Below are 14,853 nucleotides of genomic sequence, written 5' to 3' on the forward strand. Positions count from 1 at the left end.
AGCCAACCCCTTTGCCTGGCAGACATATTTAAACTGTGCCACCATATAGGTTTTCAGCTCAGCCAGCTCAAACTCTACCTCAGGTAGGCCCTCAGACATGTTAGCGAACTAGTGGAAGTAGAAATAGAAATCTATGAGGAACACAAAATAATCTCCACTCCCTAGCTACATCTCTTTGTTGCTTTTAGAGACATCTTAGGAAACAAAGGAACACTTTGTCTGTGTGAATTTGTGGCTCACAATTAGTTAACAGGCGATGCTGTGCAAATGAAGTCCTGTCCCACTGCTACCACAAACGTTGGAACTGGCACTTTCTGGTTGGCTAAGGCAATGCCCCAGCCAGGCAGAACCTACCACTCCCGTCAGGGGAGGGCGATTACACCCACTTCATAACCTGTGCTGACCCTTGCGTCCTAATGTGTGTAGGCAGGGCGTGCACGCTTTCATGCTGCATTTACTGTAGGAAAGTGTCCTAATGCCACTATAAGAGAATCAGCAAAACCTAGGAGGAAAAAGCTAAAGGTTTAGGAAAACACTACCTGAAGAGTATCGGGTCTAACAGCACAAATTTAAGGACAAGGTAGTGCAGTAAGTCTTAAGCCCTAACTCTGTCCCTCAAGTGACTAATATGATACTTTAGTTTCTAGTGTGAGTCTTTGAAACTTCCTAGCTTCTTCATACCAATTTAGAAAGAAAGATTGTTGTTCTGGACTAGATTTATACTTAGGCGCTATCAATCATTTTTTATGGTTATTCACGTATTTAATGGCTAAGGCATCTTCTTCCAGAAAAACATATCTTCACTGCTAGTGCACTTTACACAGCCTTCAATATACCTGCACGTTACCTTACTGGCGATACATCACATGGGCAGGAAGGAGCGAGCCCCTTTTATGGGGATCTCATATTTTAAGTATCTGCTCTAATTTTCCATCCTGCACCTTCACTCTCAATTATGTACATGATTAGGTGGCTGCCAGCCTTGCGCTACAGCTCATCCTGTGTAGGGTTTGGGTTACAATGGTAAGAAGAGAAAGGGTGGGTCTAACTCAAATTCTCATCTGTATCTTGTGGAGGGAGGTAGGAAAGTGAATTCATGCTTATACACTGACCCTCTTGAATTCAGAAACCCCCTTTCCGGGTTTTTGTGGCCTGCTGAGCTTCTGGGGCATCTAGATCAGTGCATCACATTCAACCAAACATCCATCCACTAGGGGTTCTAAGCAGGGCACAAGTCCTAAAAAAAGAAGTGGGGGGACGCTGTCAGCGGAAGTGACGTCACAACCGGAAGTGACATCATGAAAGGTGGCTTGCATCATCGAGATCATTGCCTCCCCTCGCTCACCCCTTAGATGCGATTGCATCTGAGAAGCCAGCGAGTGAGCAGGGTGCTGTGAGCTCCGATCTCACCCCAGAGAGGCCAAGGAGTTAAGTCCAGCTGTTTGGCATGGGGTCCACCCGGTAAAATAAGTGGGGGGACGTCGTCCACCCGCGTGGTACCCCGACTCGAGCCCTGGTTCTAAGTAACCCTTGCCTCCCATATTTTTCTAGAGATTTTTGCTCTTACACCATGAATTTCATACACACATCTACCTCCTAGAATCACAGATCTTGCCCCTTAACTCACCAAAGCGGTTAACCCTTCATCACTTACCAAGACAACAACATTTCAATTTCAAACATAAAATACCTCCCAAATTGTAGATAAGCACAATCAGACTTTGCATTTTATAATGTTGAAAACGCACTGACGCGGTCTGGCCTGATAAAGTCAAGCACTGAGTCATTCTACACCCAATCTGCCCATGGAGAATCCTCTGCCTAACTTGTGGTGCATGGAGCTACTGTGGAGTCTGATCTGACCTCAAACACAAAAACTGGTGAAGCATAGGCGTTTTCTGGCAAAGCAAGCAGGACGGTAAAGGGAAATCTGCTGGCATATCAGGTGTAGTATGAAAGGGTTTACTGACAAAAAAAAGTGAATAGCCTGTAAATTACAGGACCAGCCAGACATATTTTTCCCTGGGAAGTTGGGATTTAGCATGCTCAATATGTCTGGGCAAGCTACAGAATTATAGAACTTTCTAAATAGTTCTGTTTTAAGGATCGCATGGTAAACTTAAACAAGGAGAGCATACATGTCTCTGAAGACTGAGATGATGAGAAAAGGAGGAAGGTGTACTTCAGTTTGGAAAAAGAATGTTAACGTTTTGGGCTGAGCAAGTAAACCAACACTTTCCATTCTCAGAAACTAAGCATTGAAAGACAGGTTACAAACACCAGAGATGGGGCCTTCCATTAGGTATTTATTAGCATGAGCAGAAAAACATAGCTGAAGCAAGTTACAGATACGATAATGGAAATTATTTCACAGGAGCATTGCTATGAGCCGTAATATTCACTTTGAGGAGTCCATCCAAGAGTTGCATTGATTAACCCACTGAATGATTGCAAAGTTTTAGAAATAGGTGCACACAAAAACAGTACAAATGTCTTGTCGGCCCCAAAAAGCCTTAAGATGACACTGCACAAAGACAGATACAGTCAGAGATGGAGGAAGGCAGAGAGAGGAGAGGTTGAAATAAAGAAATAAATGAGCTACAGAGAAAATGATCCCTTTGCCTGGGGACGCATAGGAATGTGGGGACCCTGGGCAATTGGCCACTCTGCATATGCCTTAAAACGAGTCTACCTTCACACCACCTCTCATCAGCTAGGCATGGACTGTTAGACCATAGCTATCAGAGAAGAGTGTAGACGGCTAGGAGGTCCAACCCAGCCATAGCAATCATAAAATCCACAGTTTTGGACACTGCACAGGACACGCAGTCCCATCTTATAAACGGTTAGATGCTTGTGCTCTCTGCAAACTAACAGTCAGAGCCATAGCTTCAGAGGCGGTTTGGGTTGTGACCCACCCCCCCAAATAAATGCATTCTTGGTGGCTTGGTAATTAAGACTGGAGGGCTCAGTTGTGTCTGCTGTGTCTGTTGATTTTTATTGTTCTCATTTCACTGAGGGATTTTAACTTCTTCGTTTTTTGGAAGGTAACAAATATAGTGACTGGATTACAAAAAGAGTAGCCAATCTGTATTTATCGAATGGGCGCAAATTAATTACTTTTTAGAATTCACAAACTTTTGCAGTTGTTGACTTGGAAAGCTGTGCCATTCTCTGACTTCCAGACATACTATTTGCGATCAAGCACCCAAAAAGTGATGGGCTGAATGCTTGGAAATCATATAACCACTGGCAATCGCTCGGGTTAGTATTCCTACTAGGCTTGGGCGCAATTTAAATTACACTGGTATCATTCTGGGATTTTGATGTTACTCTTATTACGTGAAATTCCTAAAATGACGCCATTATGCCACTTTGCATGAATATGCTCCATTCACAGTAAAGGTTTGAGGGGAATGGTGCAAATTGCAGTATAAATGTATTGCAAACGCACGGGAACAACAGAACATAAGTGGCTATTATTTGCTGTACTTTTGGTTAAAAGTAGTCTGGCACCCAAAATTGACATGAGGATGAATGCGTATAGCACAAAATGACGGATTTGTATTTCGTGAATTTACACTTAATTTTGCAGTAATTTCACACTATTACGCTAACGCACATTGCGTTAATTTTGCATACCTCAACTTCCAACCCATTGTTTTTTCACCCACTATGCCATTTTAGACAGAGGTCCACCTAATGCCAACCAGCACAGACTCTTTTGCTCAAATTAACAATCCATCCCGATCGGGGTCATCTGAAAACCCCGCCCTGTGGCCAATACCATCCTTTTTTTGGGAAATGTGCAATTCATCCCCCCCCCCCAACCCCCTCCCAAAAAAATAGTATTCACCAACCCCCACATGCATCAATCTAGGATTTTGCATTTCTTAAATAGCGAAAATTAAGGAATCGCTATTTAGGAAATGCAAAATCCTATGCATCAAGAAATCCTAAACGTTTTTAGGATTTCTTAATTTTCGGAAATTGCGATTCCTTAATTGCGAATCGCAATTAAGGAATGCCCATAGGAATCAATGCCGTTTTGCATTTTTTTTTTTTTGCACTCGCAATTTGTTGATGCATTGCAAGGGTGCACCCCTGAAATGTGTTTTCAAGTGCATGTTTCACACACACATGTCCTAAGGACATGTGTGTCTGTAACATGCAAGTTTAAAAAATGCATTTTTTTGCTTTTTTATAAATTTTCGCAAATTAACATGAGGGTCAACCTCGTGTTAATTTGCACTTCCAATTTCTAAATTCGCAATTTTTTAAAAAATTATGCATTGCAATTAAGGAATCGCACAAATGCGATTCCTTAATTGCATTTGCATTTTTAAGAAATGCAAAAAATAGCGAAATATGGCACTCTGTTTGATGCATCCCAAAAACGTATTTAGGAAGTGCAAACGGCCGAATTTACCGATTTGCACCGTTTGCACTTCCTAAATAGGTTGATGCATGTGGGGGTAAGCTACGTCCCTAAGAATACCGTATGGTGGGGAAAAAAAGATGCCTTGGTTGACTTTTAGGTGATTTGTCATGCAGTGCGAACCTGACGACAGGATCTGAAAACAACATTCGAAATTAGGCCAGTCTTCAAGCAGAAGGTGTGTGTCATCCAGCTTGATAACAAGACTGATTGAGACATTGATTATGTTTCCTACTGGCCGTTGCCATACATTCTAGTCCTGGGTCTGGAAGAACATTCCAGGAGGTTTACTCGCTCTTATGGAACGTTCGCAGAAGCCGAGCAATCGGCCTGATTGATCAAGCCGAAATCGGCTCGCAAAGGGCCAGATTCTGAGAATCTGGCCCTTTGCGAGCGCTATTTTTGCGTTTCTTCATCATCCCAAATGCAAAAATCGGTAATAGCGATTTCGCTATTTTGCGAGGAATTACATTTAAGGAATCTCTATTTGAGATTCCTTAAATGCAATTCATCATCCATTTAAAAACTGCGAATTCGCAATTTCGGCCCGCTATTTACCGCGAGGTCAAACCTTGTGGTAAATAGCGAAAACTTAGAAAAATGCTTTTAAAAGCATTTTTCTAAGTTGCATGTTGCACACACACATGTCCTTTGGACATGTGTGTGCGCAACACCTGTTTCAATTTGCATTTCAGGGGTGCTACAGGGTATCCTTTGGACACCCCTGGCACCCTTTAAATCGCTATCTAATTTGGCCCATAGGAATGAATGGGAAGTTATTCCTTATTTGCGATTAGCAATTTGCTAATCGCAAATAAGGAATGTGTAGGAATTGCATTTCTTTATGCAATTTCTACATGAATCCCGTTTTGCAAGTCCTTAATAGCGATTCGTTATGAATCGCTATTAGGGGCTCGCAAAACGGGAGAATGATGAATCAGGCTGTTGGTCCTTCTCTTGTACCGTGTGAGCGCGCGCTCTGCAGAGCGAGAGAGGCAGCTGCCGCGCGCACTGAAGTAGGCCATGGTCTGCACCGATGAGCAACGCGCATCCTGCCCGAAGACCCGGATCACTGACGTCCCAATCCATTAGTAGGACGGAAAATAGGACAAGGCGATAGATATAGCCCCCGTGTGGCCCACTTTCCTCTGAGAAATGTTTTTCACAGCCCCAACCTGTTCGTCGGCGAATGATGTTGAAGTATCTCAGCCCGTAGCTGTCAAGAGGATGAAGAGACGTCGGTTCGGGAGAAGGAGGGGTGACCTCGAGCTCTGACTTTCGAGAATCTTCGCTCGCGGCTGGAAGTTACCTTCATTCTCCTCTCCCGTGTTTTAACTCTTCGGTGGTGTGAGAGCAGTAGTGCAGAGAAACATGTGGGAGTGGGAACGTGGTACAGAAGGGTATGAGGTCGAGAGATGGGCTGGGAAGGGCGAAGAGCAGGCAAGGGGGAAAGGAGAAGTTTGGAGTGAAAGGTGGATGGAAAAGAGGTCTTTGGACAGAGAGAAAAGATTTTTTTTAAAGGGGGGTAGAAATAGGATCTCAACCTTTCTTAGGAAAAAATACCAGCCATTTGTTTACGTTTTGGTATCCTGAAACGGCCGGGAAAGAGTTGGTAGGTCAAAAATAATTTGTGTAAAATTGTCAGGATTATTGTGCAACATGCAGTTATGTCTCAGTAGGCTCTAATAATTATTCTGAAACCAAGTAGACAACTTCCAAATACTTTGTAACAGATTTCCTTTTGTGTTTACTGCTTTAGCTTTATGTTTCAGAAAGGTAACAAATACTGGATTTCACTTCTTTTCTCAATATTTTCCTAGTCTGGACTTGAAAATAGAGGCAGTAAAACAAAAAAGCGTTGCAGTTGCAACTCCAGGGCAGTGCTTTAAATGGAAAAAATAAGTGCAGGTACTCACCAAAAGGAGCATTGGGCGGAGTTTAGGGCCGGCACAAGGGCGGTGCTAAGGCGGAACAAGGGACGGGGTTAGCCTTTTGACCGTGCCAAGGTTGTATGCACGAAGTCTGAATGCATAGTTAGAATGTGGGATGTATCTGTCCATTAGTTATCTCACATATAACTATATACATGGCACTTACTAATAAGTGTTTATTACTACCCAAAGTAACCTTATCTTTTTAGCAACTTTAAAATAAAAAAAGATTAAGGAAAAAACAGCAAGTTCTAAATATATGCCTTCTTGTTTGCACGCAGGTCTTTGCTGCAGGTTCATAACTCCCTAAGCTATAATACAGGGATGTTAACTTTTGACCTGCAGGTAAAACAAGGCTCTATGCAACAAAAATAGTAATCAACTAAACTATCTACATAAAACAACTAATTTGTGAATTATATGTTGCATACTGTGCTTTCCAGCAGACACATTGATCCTCTATGCAATATTATGGTGAGTTGAACCTTTGTTTAGAATGTACACAGATCTTTCTAGCAAGTGGATTACCTCCAGAGTTATCCACTTTATTGTTAACTTATGATGGCCCAGGCTCACTTACTTATGGGATATGCCTCAGCTTTCTGGTTCTCATGATTGGTGAAGGAGCAACTGCAAAAAGCAAGGAATTCATCAGGCAGTCTTTCATTCTCGCCACTAGTGGGTGTTTCTGTCAAACCTGGAAACCAGAGTTGCTTTTGAAGAGGCATAGTTTGTATAACTTTAGTGAGCAGCATATTCACTCTCCCTCTCTGCCACTAGATGAGAAATGCTGACACACAGACAATAGCGATATTGCTGTTGGTGGCTCAGCTTTTCAACATTCAGTTTTATGTGGTTGAAAGGAGTGGTGGAAGGAGTAAACAAGCTGCACATGTGATATCAGAAAGAATAAAGAATCTACTGGGCTGATCTGGCTGCACTAAGTGTAATAAAAATACACACCATGATCCCACATGTGTTAATTCAGCTAATAATTGATAGTATATGCCTTTTATACTTACTATAATAAATGTCAAATACATTCTTGCATTTGCAATGCTCGATGAAATAAATATTAAAAAGAAAAGGAACAGGCTTTCAAGTAACATTTTAAATGGCAGGATGGTCATTCTGAATCAAAACATGACCAATGACAAGAAGTCCTAATTAGGAGATGGGGCTTATTACAAATTAAATATGTTTTCTGTGATTACACCACACAACTTGTACAGACGACCACCTGAGAGCGCTAAATCAATGAAAAATTTATATTTTCCTGCTTTTGGCATTCGTTCACAGTGTGCAATAAATTGCCACCATGAGTGTGAATATCACGCACATACCAAGCCATGCAACACATTTACTGGCTTTTGATAAAAATACAGCCGTGTACATCCATGTGGCATGTAGGCCCAGGTGGTTTAACACTGACAGGGAATATCTCTGTTCAGAGAGCATTCCACATTTTTCTTTGGACTTACAGTCTGTCCAAGGTCGATAAAATTGGGACAGCAAGTTTGGTAACAAGATCCCTTCTTATTTACTCATGCGAGAAGGCAATTCAGATGCGTTGCGGTGAGGAAAGCATTAGCAAATGTTCTTTTGTTCTGCTCTGAACAGTGCGTCTACTGCCATCCGTTACATTTTACATCCCCCTCTCTGCCCCACTGTGAAAGATCAATGGATAAGCTAATCACTCTGCAGACACACCCCTGCTCAGATGACTTCCAATGTCGAGCTGTGTCTTGGTGACAAGAGCACCTGTGATTAATTCTGTGCAGTGCTGGTTAAAGGTGCTGCCTGGTATCAGTTGAGGGATGAATGGAGCGCTGCCTAGGTTAAAGTCAGGTCCCCATGAGTAGCTGTACTCTCTTCATTCTAGAAAAAGTGCCGGTACTCAAGAGGAGAAAATGAAAAAGTGCTGGTACTCAGTACCAGTGAGTACCAGCCCATTTAAAGCATTGCTACAGGGAGAAAGTTATAAAGGGTAGACCTCAGTTAGATGAGGTATAATAGATTTATTTTACCTACTTACATGGGGTACTTTCTTCAGGTGCAGTTTATCGTAGACTCAAACTCTACAGGAGCCTACTCACTAGTACTCCCTGCCCCAGTGGGCTGGTTGAAGTTGGATTCATTATTATGGTATTTTTTGGGGGGCCTGTGATTGCCTACAGACTTGTTATTATTGTAATTGCTGCACACCAGCCAGGATCTGATCAGGTAAAATAGTACATGGAAACAGGAGGCAAGAAAACACTGGGTTGCTATTACAAGATCATAAATGCATCACATTCAGATCTAAGTTAACGCTTATTAAATAGTTGGGCAGTTGAACTGTCATAGATGCAAAATTACATTCAAGAGCATTCCAGAAGTTTTTTCCACCACTCTCAAAATTTAAGAAGGTCATTCAAACGTCATGTATGTGCAAAATTAATTGTCATCTACCACATAAAAGAGCAAGCTCTCTGAACATGTGTGGTAATCCGAGAAATAATTGAATGGGCATTGGGTATCAAATCTTGACCTGACACATAGCATGTTAAAATTTTCGCCCAATGTGGTGAAACATATGTAGTTAGTTTGTCATGGGGGTGGAGGGCATAGAGAGGGTATGGAGTGGTTCTAGACTGTCAAAACCCATCTAACAGTTGCATGCAGAGATACTTCTATAAGTCTATCTTAACCTGATAAAAAAGGCAAGAAGGATCTTAAAACCTCTTTTTAAAAAAACAGGTGCCACCCTATTTAGTCAATGTACCGTGTTGCACCACTGACTTTTAAATGCTATTGAGTTATTAGCGGTGCATGTTGTGCTTCTACCACATGGGTTAACATATTGGGTATTCGCTGTTCCATAGAACACTGTGTACTCTACAAAGTGAGATGTGCTAACAATCCATGAATGTATCATCTTTGACATTATCCTTTTTTAAGGGGGTAACTCTGACTGCCACTGTGTATGCTACCTTCACTGTTCGGACTTGTTCATTCTTTGTCAGGTTACTCACCTTTCTCATTTTTACGACCAGTTGCCCATATAGGTAGCTTAAGAGCACGGATGTAGCTAGAGAGCAACAGAGCACTGAACAAGAGCAACAGCCCAATTCAGATCTGTCTACATAAAAGCAGGACTTTCATGGGTGGTGACTCCTATTGTGTGAAGATGCCCTGCTCTCTGAAGAGGTGGGTGTTCAGCTCTGTTCTGAAATGTGGTAGGGTTGAAGCAGTTTTGAGTTGATTGGGATGTTATTTCTGATCTTAGGAGAATAGATGGAGACGACGTGCCTTATAGTTCTCTAATTTCTTCCATTTTATTTGTTTCCTGTCTGGTGTTGTCCTGGCTTATTTGGTGCTGACTGCTTGAGATAGTTAATTTCTCCACCAGTTATACTGAGTTGCTGGTTCTAGTGGCCTTGTTGGTAGTACACCTTGCCTTGAAGATGATGCAGGCTTGGAGGTGGAGTCAGTGTAGTTGGAGGGATCCAGTTCAACTTCTTTAGGCCTTTTATGAAATGTGCTGCCAAATATAGGCTACCTTTTAGGAGAACCGGTGTGAGGTCTAGGAGACTGTAGATCAGGGTGTTGCCTTTGTGTGCGAGAGGACTAAGTCTTGGACTGCTGTTCTGAAGTTGGTTTCAGGGAGGTAGTATTTTACTTTCTTCTAGAGGCAGAGTTGGTACCATGCTGGCTTGGTTATATTGCCAATTTGTTCTTGAAAAGAGAGGTCCATGACAATGGCAAAACTACATAATTTGTGTTTGATGTCAGCTTAGGGATGAACCTGTTCAAGTTCATATTGGAGAACCAGGCTTGAATTTGTGATGTTACTTTGGATGAAGATGAGGAAGTCTGTCTATTTTAGGTAGAGTTTTACATTGTTGCTGTACATCCAAATCTGATTAGGATTATGGCAGGTTTTGACCCCATACATGTTCTGAGCGGTGAAGTTTTTTTCAGGTAGTTATTGGCATACTGATCTTGATGCGTCTGCGTTTCCCGGGGTTCCATGTAGCGGTTGAAGATCATGGGGATAGAATGGAGCCCTGGCACTGCTCAGGAGATTGACACTTTATGGAATCTTAAAGTACACATCTGGATGATAGGGAGGTTGGTGAGGTAGGAAAAGAACCACACCCATTGCCTGCTCCACAAGATTTTCAAATGATTCCTAGCCAGCACCAGAAGAACCGTCACACATGCCCGCATCAACCAGCAGACCGGACTATGGAAACACACTCTACGTAGGAATCACTGCACGCCTCATGGAGAGACTCCAGACTATACAAAACTCAGTTACAAGACTCATCCTCAACCTCCCCAGAAAGACCCACATCACTCCGCATCTCAAAAAACGAAACTGGCTCTCGATTCAGAAGAGATGCCAGTTCAAGATGCTGACCCACGCCTACAAGTCCCTGTACAACAAAGGTCCTGTACACATCAGCAAACGCGTGACTTTTCACCAACCGACCAGACCCCTTTGATCCAACTCCCTCTTAACTCGCAGACACCTCACAAATCTGCTGAATCAACAGGGGAGGACGTTCATTCTCACATCTGGCAGCCAAGGCATGGAACAACCTCCCCCTGCACATCAGGACCGCACCGTCACTCCAGCAATTCAGAAAGCAACTTAAGACCTGGATATTTGAGTGATCACTCCACCACGCAGCAGCACATTTCTTCAGTGGTTTTAGACCCTCACGTATGATTTGCAGCACTTTATAAATGCTTGATTGATTGATTGATTGCACAACCATGTCAGAGAAGCCCATTCATATTTGCAGCCTGTGTATTATTGCTTTGCGGTCATCTTTATCAAAGGCTGCAGAGAGGTCAAGTACGATTAAGGGGCAAGGGAGTCATTTTAGTCAGCAACCAGAAGGGAATCATTGACAGTCTGATGTGTGGCAGTCTGTGTACTACAACGAGTTTTGAACCCAGAGTGGTAGTCCTGTCGAAGGTTACTCTTGCTGATCTGATTCTATAATCACTTAGGCCTATACCAGTGTGATGTTCCCTCTAAAGAGTGTGCAGGTCCGCATCTTATCCTCTACAATGTTCTGAGCATGGGTAGTGTGGGCATCTGCACAGGACCCTGCTCTGAGATCCAAGACATGGGGCCCTGCTTCAGTGTGAAAGGCCATACTTTCATCAGCTGCTCTTGTGCCCCATACCTTGTCGGATCCCTTCCATAGTATCTTTTTTAAGTGAGGTGTCCTGTCCTCACTGGTGCAGTGGCGTGGTGGCATTCCTGGGAGTGGTGTGAGGGAAGGGAAAGAGTGAATGGCGGACATGGGTCACCGGCAGCAGCAAGGCCAACAATAGTGTTGGCTCACAAAGTCCGGTGCAAGGCAGTGTCCCTGTTAATAATCCACTTTGAAGACTTCTTATCACTTTTTCTTTGTAGTTTCCAGGCAACCATGAGGCACCATTGTTTCCAGAATATTCTGGTGAGGAGAGTTAAGTCAGTGGAGCAGAGAGCAGCCAGATTGACACCGGCACAGCTGGCATCCTCCAGAGAGCAACGTTAAAGTTTTGAGGCCGGGCAGAGGGCCTCACAGCACTGGATCAGGCTGTAAGGTCTTGGGGTGGAGCTCCATCCCCTGGGCCTTCAGCCATTATCCAGTGCTGCTAGACCTCGGCATGGGACCCCCTCTCCTGGGCTTCACAGCTCATGGAGTTGCCTAATGTGTACAGTGATCAGTTTGTAAGGGATGTACATTAGTACAACGCAATCTTTTAGATTGCGGTACTTTACAACGCTGCCATTACTACGCAAGTCGTTACGACTTGCGTTGGTGTGCGTGGATTGTGGAATATTATAATTTTATATTCTAACACCAGCCCACGTAACAGTAGGGAAGGTGTTGGAATATAAAATTAGAATATTCCTTATACAACAGCGCCATCCAGCGCAAGTCGTAGTAACGACTTGCGTTGTAATGGCATCGTTGTAAAGGCAACGCGGTGTAAACTCCGCGTTGTAACGATGTTTCCCGTTTGTAAGCATCATCTGTCATGTCTCAAAGGATAATTAAATACTTGATACAGTGTAGCCTCGTAAAAGCGACCCATTCCAATTGCACATGTTTTTCCAGTACGGAATGTAGCTATAACTGAGACAGGGTGTGGCGTAACGGCCAGAGCAACTGACTTTGGAACTTCGGAACCAGGCTCTAATCTGGTCAGCTCATCATCCTGTGATTCTGTGCAAATCACTTAATATCCCTGTACCTAAAAAGAAATTACTCTGTCCTAGTGTAATGTAACTGGTGCTCATGTAAAGCGCTGCAACTGGTGCTCATATAAAGCGCTCCAATACCTTTGGGTCGCGTTTGCGCCACAAACAACTGCAAAAAAAGTCCCCATGTCACCCATGCTAACTTTTTAACGTTTGCTCACTGCATCCAAGATGTTAGACACACAAAAGGTAACTTTGGGCCATGCCATTTGTTCTCATGTAGTTTAAATTAAATCCCATTTTCCCCTGGGGATTCTATACACGTGGTTCCATATCTCTAATGACAAAGGCAAAGCCATAACCACTAGAATGGATGCGCTTTGAACCCCTGGCAATAGGCAACTTAAGATCTAAGAATACTGTTACGTGTGATGGCGTTATATAAATCTTAAATGTCCTTTGCTTTCAACTCCTACCTGATATGAGATAGTTGAGAAATGACAAGCCTTCTGTTTATCAAGGAAATATCAAAACTCTCTTATCTGACATATCGTCTAAAATACTACTTCTGCTTGTCATGTCCTTGTCAATGGTAAAAAGGGTGGGGAAAAAAAGTCGTTGTTTGTAGAGTGGTGAAAAGCATTCGTTTAAGAAGACCTCCTAAACCTAAATATGAAAGTCTTTGGGATGTCAAACCAATCCTTGATCTTTTCAATAACTAGCCTGTTAATACTCTCCTCAATAAAAAATATAAAAAAACCTTTCCATTAAGCTGGCTACTCTACTATGCCTAATCTCATGATGCAGAAGGGTCTCTGATGTCAAAGCCCTGGAGATTACGAATAGATCTCTTAACATGTTCGGAGTCAAATTTGAGATTTATAGAAGAACAAAGACTATGTCTGATTCAAGCTTTTACCCACGTTTTGATTTATGTCCAAAACTTTGCGTTGTGGACTGCATGAGAGAGTATGATCGCAGAATGTTTGCTCTTCGCCCTCAAGATGTTAACCAATTACTATTATCCTTTGTTAAACCCCACAAAGGCATAACCTCAACCTCTATTGCTAGATGGGTTAAGACTGTTATTAGTTTAGCAGGTATTGACTTAAATACATTTTTCAAGCTCACTCCCTTAGAGAGGTGCTATGGCCAGTAAATCTCTCTGGCCTGTAGGTAAGTTGGACGACATTCTCAAAGCTGCTGACTGGTCAAATGCTAACACCTTTGCACGTCATTATTGCAAGCCTATTGAACATATGTCTAATGTTGTTTTACAAAGCTACCAACATGCATAATGTAGCCTCCAATCTTGTAATGAAATTGCGATTCTCATATTACCATGACTAGAGAATCTGGATTTCATTAAAGACACGGAGGCTGACATTATCCCTCCCATCCCACCCCTTAGTGGATTTACAATGATTTAATGCTGTTTTTGTTACAGTTTATTACTGTACTTTTTATTAACAGTACTTGTTTCATCTCTTGTTCCTTTAAGCTTGATAAGCTTGATAAGCTTGACACTATTTTTTACTTCAAGAGATATTTAATTCTTTCTCTTTTCAGGTAACGCTCCTTAACTGTGTGTTCGTTCTTCCTTCTCCTTCATCCTGCTCATCAGAAGATCGTTTTGATGTTTCAAGTTTCATGAACTTATTTTGCTCCACATTTAAAAGAGGCAGATTGTTGATGGCTCATGCCTTTCATGTGTTGCTATTGTCCTATTCTGGAACTTTTTAATATTGTGATGTAAGCGGCTGCTTGGACTGCTTTAAAGGAATAATGCATAATGTCAGCCTCCGTGTCTTTAATGAAATCCAGATTCTCTAGTCATGGTAATATGAGAATCGCAATTAAATCCCATTTTCCCCTGTGGATTCTATACACGTGGTTCCATATCTCTAATGACAAAGGCAACGCCATAACCACTAGAATGGATGCGCTTTGAACCCCTGGCAATAGGCAACTTAAGATCTAAGAATACTGTTACGTGTGATGGCTTTATATAAATCTTAAATGTCCTTTGCTTTCAACTCCTACCTGATGTGAGATAGCTGAGAAATGACAGGCCTTCTGTTTATCAAGGAAATATCAACACTCTCTTATCCAACATATCGTCTAAAATACCCGATTGCCACCTCTTTTCTTGGACTCAACCTTGAAAAATACAGGGAGCCACCAGGTGGAATGAAAGGTTCTCTTTAGAGGAGCCCCCTCAAGAACAACACAATGCCACGTCATAATCATCTCACGTCCTAGCACTGTGCGTCATGCGTTACCTTGCTTCCAAA

The sequence above is a fragment of the Lissotriton helveticus genome, chromosome 5_1, assembly GCF_964261635.1.
Source record: "Lissotriton helveticus chromosome 5_1, aLisHel1.1, whole genome shotgun sequence".
Taxonomy (NCBI): domain Eukaryota; kingdom Metazoa; phylum Chordata; class Amphibia; order Caudata; family Salamandridae; genus Lissotriton; species Lissotriton helveticus.